General features: G+C 38.4%; 1 long non-coding RNA gene across 1 annotated transcript; it reads left to right on the top strand.

Annotated features, from left to right (window-relative positions):
• The first annotated feature begins 6,225 nt into the window (after window positions 1–6,225).
• On the top strand, window positions 6,226–11,597 carry LOC140503499 (uncharacterized). Its single transcript, XR_011966808.1, has 2 exons — window positions 6,226–6,550; window positions 10,515–11,597. It is a non-coding gene; the product is annotated as an uncharacterized lncRNA (long non-coding RNA).
• Window positions 11,598–12,784: the final 1,187 nt, after the last annotated feature.

The raw sequence follows: 12,784 nt of genomic DNA, 5'->3' as shown, positions 1-12,784 counted from the left end.
CAGGAGTCATGGAACATCATATGTGGTAAGCTAAAGAAGGTAGGACTACTACTAAGAAGCACTTACACAGCAAAATTAAGCACATTACATCAAGGGGAAAAGAATCATTCAATGAAATAGAAAGATTTCAGGCTGCCTTACAAAGAAAAGGAGAATTAAACTAAAAATTTATCTCTAATATCAAGAGCCAAGAGAGTCATAAATAGGTAAAAAGTGAAAAGAAAACACAAGGGACTCCATTGAATTGTTTACATGCAAAAGTGATACTTGAGACTTTAAAAAAATATCATTAATAGTAGAGCTGGAAGGAATATACATACACAGAGTTTACAGCTGCAAGGTGAATTTGAGGGAATGGCAGGAAAAATTAAGGGATGAGGAAGAATAGTTCATTAGGTACAGAAGGAAGGGAGAGGTAGAATGAGGTAAATTATTTCCCATGAAGAGGTGCAAAAGAACTATTAAGGTGGGATGTAAGATGGGAGGGTGAGCAATGGGCATCACTTGAACATTTGAATTTTGTGAGTGCCTCTAGCTTTCCTTCTAACATTCACTTGACTTCATTTTCCCGGATGTTGGAGCAGTAACAACACCACCATGGTTATCAGTGGTATTTAGATATTTCTTATATAGCTATTTTATGTATTCTTGCCACCTAGTCTTAATCCCTGTTGTTTCTCTTAAATCCCAGTAATTTTTACCATTCCTCATGCTCATTTTACATGAAATTACCCCTTTATATCTCTCATTTTCTTGAAGAAATGTCTTGTCTTTCCATTCCATTGTTTTCTTCTATTTCCTTGTATTGTTCATTTAAGAAAACTTCAAATCTCCTTGTCATTCTTTGGAATTCTCCATTCAGTTGGGGATCATTTTCCCTTTCCCTTTCCTTCTTTTATCAACTATTTATAAAGTTTCATGAGACAGCCAAATTGGTTCCTTATTTTTCTTTATTTAATGATGTTTTTATTGTTGTTGCCGCCTCCTGTACAATATTGTGAACCTGTGTTCATTGTTCTTTAGATATTCCATTCACCAGATCTAATCCCTTAGTTCTATTCTTCACCATTTCATATTCATAAGGGATGTTATTTAGATAATACCTATATGGTTTGATGATTTCCCAATTTTCTTCAATTTAAATCTGAATTTTGCAAGAAAAAGCTCTTGATTTGATCCTTAGTCAAGGGAAGATCTTGTTTTAACTGACTGTATAAAGCTTCTCTACCTTTACCTGTAAAATATATAAAGCAGTTTGGTTTCTATATTGACCATTTGGTCATGTCCATCTGTAGAGTCATCTTTTAGGTTGTTGAAAAAGAGTGTTTTTATAAGATCAGAGAGTTATCTTGACAAAACACTATTACTATTTTCCCAACTTTACATTGTACTGCAGAGCCCAACTTGCCTATTTTTCCAATTACTTTTGATTTCCTACAGTAGCATTTCAATTCCCTATGATAAATATGAATCTTTTAGGGTTCTTATTTCTAGAAGATGTTGCAATACTGATCAGCTTTGGCTTCTTTGGCATCAGTGGTTGGATCATGGACTTGTATGACTATAATACTGAATGGATTGTCTTGAATTTGAAAAGAAAGCATTTGACCATTTTTGAGATTATACAACAGTACTGATTTTTTTCACCTGTTATTGATGATGATGACTATTCAATTTCTTCTAAGACATTCTTGCCCACAGTAGGAAATGTGATGATAACCTGAATTAAAGTCTCCCATTTTCACTCGTTTAAATTAACCATCACCCAAGATGTTGATGTTTAATATTTCCATCTCCTGTTTGACCGCATCCAATTTACCTTGGTTCATACATCTTATATCCCTGGTTCCTATGCAATACTGTTCTTCACAGGTTTGGGCTTTTCTTTTGTCACCAGATGTATTTACACATAATTTTTCTTTTGGGTTTGATCCAGCTACTTCATTAGTACCAGAGTTACTTGGAATTGTCCTCCTCTTTTCCCCAATAGCACATTAGATACTTTCTGATCTGAGGGGCACATCTTCCAATGTCATTTCTTTTATTATTTCACTGCTATCTATGACGTTTTCTTATCAAAGATACTGCAGTCATTTGCCATTTCTCTCTGCAGTAGATCAGCTTTTGTCAAAGTTCTCCTATATGGCATCTATCTTGAGAAATTTTGCACGGTACAGCTAAGAGTTTCATTAAACTATCTAAGCCTTTCCATCATTATATGATTCAAATTCTCAGGGTCCTATTGTATGAGTGTGTGTGTGTGTGTGTGTGCATGTCTGTGTGTTTTTGTGTGTAATGGTGGAGATATACTGCTAGTATTTACCACTGTAGTGCTTTATCCCCCTCTGATATGCATGTATGTGTGTTTTTAAGTCCCTACTGATATGCTTTCCACTTACAAAAAGTCAATCACAGTAACATTATTGATTCTTTCTTTAAAAAATTTCAGTGAAATCTTTTATTTTTTTTACATCATCAAAGTTCATCCCAGTATGCCTCCTGTTCGCCCTTTCAGAGTCCCATGTTATGTAACAAAAACAGGTTTTTAAAAACAGCAAAACCAACCATTGCATTAAAATGTGTGAAAACATATGCAGTGTACCACACCCCCAAGAACATTCTGCAAACAAATTGGGGTTGAGGTGTTCCATCATATCTCCTCTTTGGAGCCCTACTTTGTCTTTATGATTTTTTATCAGTCATTTTTAAAAGTTTTATCAGCGTTCTTTCCACTCGCATTGTTCAATTTGTTTTATATATTGTTCTCTTGGCTTTGCTTACTCTACATTAAACTACATAAATCTTGCCGTGGTTATCTGTATTCATCAAATTCATATTCCTTAAAGCACAGTAAAATTCCATGACACTTATGGACAAATATGTGTTTAGCCATGCCCTACATGATAGACAATAACATTTTTTTCAGTACTTTCTTAGCATAAGAAATTCTTTTTACACTATGGACTCTTAAACATAGCACATTACCTAAATCATCTAAGCAAAAACAGTAATAACCATAACCTTATGTCATTAGAAGAAAACAGCAGAACCAAAAAACCAAAAGAACTGTATGGATCACATCATCAACAAGATGGAGAACTAGATATTTTCTCTGACCCTTTCCCCCCAAAACAAATAATAAAACAATAAAACCCACAATTCTTCAAAATGGAGTTAAGAGCCATAGGTAAAGCAGCTTATACTTTCTCCACGATTTAGACCACCTGGAACCCAAAAAGTTAAAAAAGTCAAACACAGTATGAACTGACTTCTACCTTGAGCTCATACAGCATCATTTCTTCTTTTCTTATGAAACGACCAGTGAGGTTGCACTTAGCCACCCCAAAGATATGACCCATGACCCCGACATAGGGGTTCACAACAAAACTCACTCCACGAGTTGTGAACGGATTCAAATATTCTGTAGAGCAATTTGGAACTATGCCCAAAGACCTATAGAAACAAGGTTTCCCTTTGACCTGCAATACACTAGTAGGTTTGTATCCCAAATGATATTTAAAAAAAAAAGAAAATGACGAACATATAGAAAATGTTTTTAGCAGCTCTTTTCTGGGCATAAAGAATTAGAAGTTGAGGAAATGCCCATCAATTGGGGAATGGCTAAACAAGGTGTGGTATGTGGTTATGGTGGAATACTATTGTACTGTAACATGTGATGAGCAGAATGCTCTCAATGAACCTGGAAAGACTTGCATGAACTGATACAAAATGAAATGTACAGTGTACAAAGCAATAGGACTATCATAAGGTGATCAGCTGTGAATGACATACTTATTATCAGCAATGCCATGAACCATCACAGCTCTGAAGGACTTATGGTGAAAAATGTTACAGAGCTCAAATTCAATCCAGCTCTGACTGTCTACTTAACGTTCTGCCTGGCCAGTTTGTCAAAACAAGCATGACAAATACTTAGACTCCTTAAGAATCAACCCAATATTGGTTCTCAAGGCAAAATGCCTTCCACACTCAGAGAGAGAAATATGGAAGTCACTCACATAATGTAACAGATCATGTTTGTGTATGTGTATGTGTTTGTATATCATGTTCTGATTTGTCATATGATTTCTTTCATTTATCTTAGTCTGACTACATAGCATGACTATAGTGAAAATATACTCAATAGGAAAGTATACGTAGAATCTATACAGAATTGTATGCAGTCGTGGGGAGGGAAGGGGGGAGTGGGGGGTAGGTGGGGGGGATAAAATCACAATTGTATGGCAGTGATTGTTAAACATTAAAAAATAAAAAAATAAATAAAAAAAATGAATCAACCCAATATGGTGAACCTTTAATAAACTTCATTTTACTTTGGCTGGAAGAAGTCTTGAGTTGAATTCAATCAGCAGGACCTGGCATATAGGTATTTTGGGATCTCAAGTACCCCAAATCTCACTGTGGTTTCCAGCCCTCAACACATGATTCCTTGACTGGGAAATGAACCGTGCTCATGTGACCAGAAGGGACATTGGAGGAAGGATGGTCCCCAAAGTTGGAAAAGTAGTGGAACAACCCCCCAGTATTGCAGTCTTGTCAAGACTTGTAAGGATGGGAAAGCCTGGGGCTTAGCAGTGCTCCCACTTTCTACATCCCTCACGTGGAGCCCTGGGCAAAAATCAAGACAGATGGTAAGGTTACCCACTTTAATATGGCTACCTTCTCTGCTTTAACCAGTTACTCTGTCTCTGCCTGTTCAGTGTCCCATCAGGTCATGGACATTGAGGGGGAAATTAAGGGCTATCTCCAGATTTACCCCTTCCCCTGTGAATTTGAGGATCTGTTCTTCAAACTCTTCTTCTATATGATCTCTTCTGCTACTCCCTTGTTGGGAGGAGATCTGATGGTGAAATTGAGGAGTCAATTTTCTATAGTTAAACCTCTCATCATCTTTTTCCCTCTGTTCACCAGATCTCGCCATTTTCGCTTGTAAGTGTGGCACACAGTCAGGCTAATTGTTTGGTATCTGGGAATTCCTGGGAGAGGTACTTCTCCCACCCCAGCCCTTTTTATCCTCCCAGAACCTAAAATGATCCCCTCATCTCAGCCATTATCTAGTTAAGCCCAAGTCCTGGGGGGCACTGTAACCACTAATTTATGTAAGGCCCTTACTCACTTCCTGTAGACTGGGACCCCAAACTGGATAAAGCTTTTCAGACTTGAAAAGCAAACCTAATTTAGAAAAAAATCTTTCAATCTGGTATGTTGATGAAAGAAAATGGCAGGTTTTCTGAGCCTTGACCCATTCCTTAGCACGTGACCCCAGACCAGTTGATGTTTTTACTTATTCAGAATATGCTTTCCATATTCTACATGCCTGTGAGAGATGGCCTATAACGTAGTTTCCTCATTGAAGACTACAAGAACTTTCCCCTTTTGTTAAGTTTTTGCATATCACCTTAAGTGTCAGTAGCCCTTGGTAAGCTTCCATTTCCCAAATTCATATTAGCCTGGATGGTGCTATTGGAAAGTAGCTGTTGTAGTGAGATTTGTAAATTCCTAGGTACTCAGCCAATGAGGAAATGGAGAAGGAGGTGGGGTAGATGACTTTCTTAGGGGTATAAAAATCTGCTTCTCCTGGCAAGGTGACATCTAAGCTCATTTTTTTGATTATGACATTCAGGTAGTCCGATAATTTTTAAATTTTCTCTCCTAGATCTATTTTCTAGGTCAGTTGTTTTTGCACTGAGATATTCCATAGTATCTTCTATTTTTTCATTCTTCTGGTTTTGTTTAGTAATTTCTTGATTTCTCATAAATTCATTAGTTTCTTTGTGCTTCATTTTGATTTTTAAAGAACTACTTCCTTCAGTGAACTTTTGAACCTACTTTTCCATTTGGATAATACTGCTTTTTAAAGGATTCTTCTCCTAATTGGCTTTTTCAACCTCTTTTGCTAATTGAGTCAGACTATTTTTAAAGGTGTTACATTTTTTAGCACTTCTATGAGTCTCTTTAGCAAGTCATGGACTTGCTTTTCATGATTTTCTTGCATCACTCTCATTTCTCTTCTCAAGTTTTCCTCCACCTTTCTTACTTGATTTTCAAAATTTTTTGAGCTCTTCCGTGGCCTGAGGCCATTGCATCTTTATTTTGAGGGGTTTCGATGCAGAATTTTTGACTTCTTCTGAAGGTATGCATTGTTCTTTTTCATCTGAAAGGATGGGAGAAAATACCTGTTCATGAAGAAGGTTGCCTGTGAGGGGCGCTCTGGACCTGGGCCCCCTGGGTGGATAGGAGACGCCCAAGAGTCTGGACCTGCTGACGTGGCATTGCCACGCTGGCACTGGGGCGGCTCTACTGGACTGGGCTGGGCTCCGCCCTCAGGGAGGAACTGGGGAGGGGCTTACCCGGAACAGGAGGGCGAGTTCTGGGTGATTTAAGGCACAACACGGAAGGGGACGGCGGGATTTCTTGATGACTGTCATGTAATAAAGGTGCTCTTACCCACCTCCGGAGTTCTGCCTGATAATTTCTCCCCCCGATCCCCAAGGGGGGAGCCAGAGAAATCTGAAGACCCTTGGGCAGGGTGAGTGATGCGGTAAATAGGGCCCCGCCCCTAACAGCTGGCGTCCGAACAGGGACTGCTAGGCGACCGCTAGCCCCCCAGACCGCAGGAGGGTGGGGGAAGATCAGGCAGCCCTAGAGTCAGAGGACTTTAGGAAGGATGGAACAGAAGCAGATTAAAGCCCGAATGAATCCGGAGGATAAATGCGTACTCGCCTGTCAAATTTATAAGGTCTGCCGAGCACAGGGCATTAAGACTCATATCAAAGACTGCCGCTCTTGGGTCGATAAGATTTGGACGGTCAGCCCGTGGGTAGAGCATACAGGAATCGACCCCGTGAGATGGGGTGTAGTCGGTCAGCAGATGGTCTCTTATGCTGAAACTAAACCTGGCACTCTGACCGATCATAATTTCACCTTTTACTCCCTGATAAACCTGTTGCTGCAGCGCCCTTTTCTCACTCAGCATAGTGGCACCCAGGTGGGAGATTCTTTGAGGGAAACTTCAGATGATGATGTACCATCTATCTATCCCTGGGAAAAGTTAAAGGAAATTAAGAAAAATGGCGTTGGAAAAAAGGGGAACAAAGAATTAGCCACGAGGGACGAAGAAAAATTGGAGGAGAGAGGGGGAGGTTCAAAAGGGGGAACTGCTTCAATTCTATTGGCTGTGCAGCATAGAAAGAATTCAGGGAGTGAGGAGTCAGGGAGGGGAGACAGGACTAGCGTGCAGCACAGAAGGAACAAAGAAAATTAATAATTTGGAGACTGAGCCTCTTAAGATAAGCATAAAAAAAATTTGAAGCAATTAGAGTTTAGAAAGAATGTGTCGGTTAAGGAGGACATTATAGAGTATCATGCTGAATATATGGAACCAATAAGTTTAAAATTATGTCTGGAACTAAGTAAAAGAAATCAAGCCATAGGTCTAATTTGTGCAGAGGATTTCTGACAATCTTTTCTCAGTTTTTGAATTTTTTTATTGTCTGTATATGTGTTCAGTCTTTACATGTTCTGTGTGTGTGTGTTTGTGATTTATTACGGCCAGCTCCTTTGTAGCTGGAATTCAGAATGTTATCTCTTTCCCTCCCCCTCATCCCTTCTCTCTGATGGCAGCAGCATCGGGGAGGAGAATGGGAGAGAGAAAGTGAGAAACTAATCTTATATTATTTAGTTTATAATGCTGCTAAATGCAGTTTTACATAAGAAATACAAGGCAATAATATGTGAAGTTTTAAAGGAGCTTTAATCAAAGCCCACTAGTAGTACAACATGTGTATGAAGTTTAAGGAAAGCATAAAAGTTTTGGAATTTATTGGAAAGTTGTTGGTAAAATTCTCTCTCTCTTTCTACTTTCTAACTCTGGCCAAGTTATGAAGGTGGAGAGAAAGACAAGATGAAATTGGGGATATTTTTCCCCTCCTATCACAAAGGCAGATTGAATAGCATTTTAATTATCTCATACCTCACCTAAGAGAAAAGTTTTTGTGTATGGGATACAAGTTGTTATTTTGGTCATATTTTAAGTGAAACATGTCACTCCTAATTGGATGTTTAAGACAGGTCAGAATTTATTGTATTATTTGGCATTAAGGCAAATTGAGAATATGCATAAAACTAAAAATGAAAAAAGACACCTCAGAGATGAAGATGTGAATTTCCAAGTGGAAAGGAGGAGGACTGGTGCCACTGGACTTTGTTCCAGAGTCTCCCTCACTTCCACTTGCAGTTTTACAACTTTTCTCTTTCAAACACATTTTTGAGGAGTAGACATAGATGTGAAATTTTCTTGATTAAAAATTAGAACCATTATGATTTTTATTTTACTCTGTAACCCAGAAATGGTATTAGAGAAAGCAATTGTAATCTGAATCTTGTTGAAACTAAAAGATGTTGGAAAAATTGGGTGTAGCCATTTATGTTACTTAAAAATTTTATCAGTCCTACTAACCTTATCTTATAATGCTTTGTAATTGCCATTTAGAAAACCAGGTATTTTCACCTTTACCTGAAGAAGAAATTACAGCTAAAATAATTTATCATTTATAAAAGTTGTAAGATTCTTAACTAAGTTTTTGAAGTTGCTGTTTTAATGCTAAACCTAAAATTGTTAATTGATTACTGTGTATAGAAAGAAAAGAATGGAGTAAAAAATTTATTTAGACTGGTTCTGCCCATTCAGAACAGTCCAGACAGTATGTTTGGGGTTTGGCAAGCATGGGATTCATGCCAATTCCTTTTAATTTTAAAACTGCCAAGGCCTCTTTCATGTGGGCAAGGTCATCAGTCCCAAGAAAGAAATTTGTTTGGCTTACATAATTCATAAACAATGAATGTGGCTTGCTCTATAGTTGTAATAGATGGAAAAGATTTTTAATAATTAACTTTTATATCAGGACAAGTTTTAAATTTGAGAAGGAAGGATCTTAAATGAAATCTCATATGTATGTGAGTCCTATTAATCCTCATTGCTTAACTGTATTTGGCTTTAAGTTGGGATTAGTGAAGTTTGCTGTTTAAGGTAAAAGCATTTGGGACCATAAATATTTTTGTTTAAGTGTGAATTTGGGTATAGCTGTCTGCATTAAATCAGTATCTGAAAGAATATGCCAGAAGTTACTCAGAGGGACTGTGATCCTACATCCTGTACTGTTAGTAGGTGAAATTTGTATCTGGAGAGGAAACATTGAGGGGACAATTCTAGACTCAATCTAGGATGGGATCCTCCTGGTCAGTTTTCTCATTCTGTCTTTTTATAAAGGAATGTTTTCCACCTGACTATTCCTGAGTCTGGCTATAATACAGATACTGCATGATTGGAAAATTTCACTCCTATCTGAATTCAAACAGAGTCAAAGATGTTTTATCCTATCATATTTGCTATATCACATGTCCCTACCTTTTCCTTCTAGAGCAAATTTCTATGATCAATTACAAGTAGTCAGTATAACATGTGAGCCCTTTTGTGTAATCTTACTGGAAAACTTAATATTATTTTTATCTGAAACTGGAACATGTTCAGAAATTTTTTTTAAATGACTTAAGACTCACCTTAAGATGTCCCTGTTGTTTGAAGCAGTAATTTTTTTGTAATCAGTCTCTTACTGTTACCAATGTGAGATTCTATTATGCACTTTTATTAAAACATTTTGTGATATCTAGGAATTCTGGAATACCTAAGAATTTGATTTGTTATAATATTTTGGGAATTTATATTCCTTAGGATATTTTTATACCAACTAAGTCTTAATAAATTTTAATTTTAAAAGGTTTATTTTGCTTCAAAGTGAAAAGACAACCATCATTTTAAAAGGTTTCACCTAATCTTCTTTTTAAAAAAAAGTTTAGTATGATAAAATTTCAACTGTCTTAAGAAAGAACAAGGAATGTTTTTAGAAGAAATATTTTTCAAAATAAGGCTGAAATCTATTAAAATTTTCATTTTCAAGATAATGTATTGCTACTTAATATGTAATGATCTATAAAGCAGAACAGATCTTGTTTCAATAAGCAAAAGTTAATACTAATGTGTGAACTTATTAACAGCTTAATTTCCAAAGTTTTTCTTCCAGAGTGAATATAATCAGAAAAAGATAAACAAGCTGATGAAACAACGATGATCATCTATTCAGTTGCGAAATTCAACTTAGAAATCTCTTTTGTTTAAGATAATACAGCTATGCTAGTTAACAGTAATAACTTATACACTATCTTGTCTATGGTAGAAATATAAAGGAATATGAAGCAGTCTGAATGATCAGTTCTAGAGATTTGGAAAGCTAAATAAAAGCTTGATCAAAATACATAGAAAGCAGATAAGGAGGTTGGAGACAAATATGAATCATTCAAACCCCTCCTATCCTAGAGAGTTACTAAGTGTATCAAGAGAGTGTGAGGATGTTTGACGGTATTCTCACACCCACCTCACTTCTAGTTATTTTATTCTTACTCCTTTTTGATTCTTGTTTGTTTAATCTTTGTGCCAGATCTATGTTTTCTAGGTTTCTTTGTCCAAGACCATCACCTATCACCCTCTGATCAGCCGCTATGAAATTTTTAACATCTCCTACAAAGACTGAGTCTATTAAGACCAAGTCAGTTACAGCAAATGCATTGAATACCAAAGCCCATAAGATGATGTGGCGTGATGAGAATAAACGATGGTTTGGTCCTCATACAGTATTAACTTGGGGAAAAGGATATGTTTGTGTTTTAACAGATGACAACAAAGAAGTGTGGGTTCCAGTGAAACGTATCCGAGTGTTGGAAGACAGCAATCACGATGAAGAAGTCACGGGGCACGATAGAGACAACAAAGAAAGTTACAGAAACTTTGTCGGGCCTTTAGCCATCTACAACATAATGGTGCTCCTGATCTTTCTCGCAATACTCCTACTATGCAACCATGTTGCCCCTTCTTCAAACATAGGAGATGAACTGCAAATTACCCAGCTTTATCTGCAGCTTCAATGCCATTACAGTTACTAACTTTACCTCCGAGTTAGCAGCACTAGATTTGGTGCTTAGAGCTATGGAGAAAGCAACAATACAATTCCATGAGGACTGAGAGAAAAACTATAATGATGCAAGGGACTGGTGGGATGGGTTGAACTTGCACCAGCTGCTCCAGTGGGTGTCCTTAGGGGGCGTCATGTTGATTCTTGGGTTTCTTGTATGCTTATGCTTACCGTGCCTTATCTCATGTCTGTTCAGAGCTGTCCGTGAGTCTCTTGAGTCCATAAAGGCAGAACTCGTCCGCCCCCATCATTAAAACAAAAAGGGGGAGTTGTGAGGGGCGCTCTGGACCTGGGCCCCCTGGGTGGATAGGAGACGCCCAAGAGTCTGGACCTGCTGACGTGGCTTTGCCACGGTGGCACTGATGACGCGGCATTGCCACGCTGGCACTGGGGCGGCTCTACTGGACTGGGCTGGGCTCCGCCCTCAGGGAGGAACTGGGGAGGGGCTTACCCGGAACAGGAGGGCGAGTTCTGGGTGATTTAAGGCACAACACGGAAGGGGACGGCGGGATTTCTTGCTGACTGTCATGTAATAAAGGTGCTCTTACCCACCTCCGGAGTTCTGCCTGATAATTTCTCCCCCCGATCCCCAAGGGGGGAGCCAGAGAAATCTGAAGACCCTTGGGCAGGGTGAGTGATGCGGTAAATAGGGCCCCACCCCTAACAGCTGCCTTCTATAGTCTTATTTTTTTCTCCCTTTTTTGGGCATTTTTTCCAGTCAGTTACTAACTTTTGAGTCTTTTGTCAAGAAGAGGGTATACTCTGGGGACCTGTAAGTTTTCAGTTCCTGCAAGATGGCACAATCAAGGTAGAGGAGTTACTCTTCTCTTGGCCTACACACTGATCTGGAAGCAACCAAAACTTTTTGGCCCAGAATCTGCAGTTAGAATTCTCTCACCACAACCACCTCCAGCTCCACCATAGCAGTGCTCCTCCTCACCCCAAGGCAGAGTGCTGAGATTCAGATAAGCTGCTCAATTCCCCCAGTGGCTTTAGTTGGTGGTCTCCCAGGGCTGGCACTCAGGGCTGAGATCTAGATCAGCAACTGAGTTCTCCAGGGGCTCTAGGCAGAGTGCTCCAAAAATGGAAGCTACTGCTATAGTAGCTGCTGTCACGTTCCCCTCTCCTGGGTAAAGGAGCTCTCCCAATGTCCTTTGAAGCTGTGTGTGGAGTTTGTGGGTTGAGCAATCTGAGAACTGCTGCTTCTGGTGGCTCCCTGAAGCATGTTCTGGGTCCTGTCCCTGCAGAGCTACACAGGCTGCGCTGGGCTGTGCTCCATCACACTGGGCTGTGCTCTGTCGTGTTGGGGTGGGCTTAATAAAGAACTTTTCAAAGTTGCAGGATACAAAATAAAGACATATAAATCATCTTCATTTCTATATACTACTAACAAAGTCTAATAGCAAGAGATATAAAAAATCTTATTTAAAGTTACAGTAGTTAATATAAAATATTTGGGAGTCTACCTGCCAAAAGAAAGCCAGAAACTTTACCAACACAGGTACAAAACACTTTATGCACAAATAAAGTCAGATCTAACTAATTGAAAAAACATCCATTATCCAAGGGTATGCCAAGCCAATATAATGAAAATTATAATTAAAACTAAATTAATTCACTTATTATTGATATACCAATGAAATTACCAAAAAAAGATTTTTTTTCTAGAGCTAGAAAAAATAAAATTAAAATTCATCTGGAAGATTAAAAGTTCCAGATAATCAAGGGAACTGATGAAA

This window comes from Notamacropus eugenii, chromosome 5, assembly GCF_028372415.1.
Source record: "Notamacropus eugenii isolate mMacEug1 chromosome 5, mMacEug1.pri_v2, whole genome shotgun sequence".
NCBI classification, from domain to species: domain Eukaryota; kingdom Metazoa; phylum Chordata; class Mammalia; order Diprotodontia; family Macropodidae; genus Notamacropus; species Notamacropus eugenii.
This window is presented reverse-complemented; position numbering and strand designations above follow the sequence as displayed.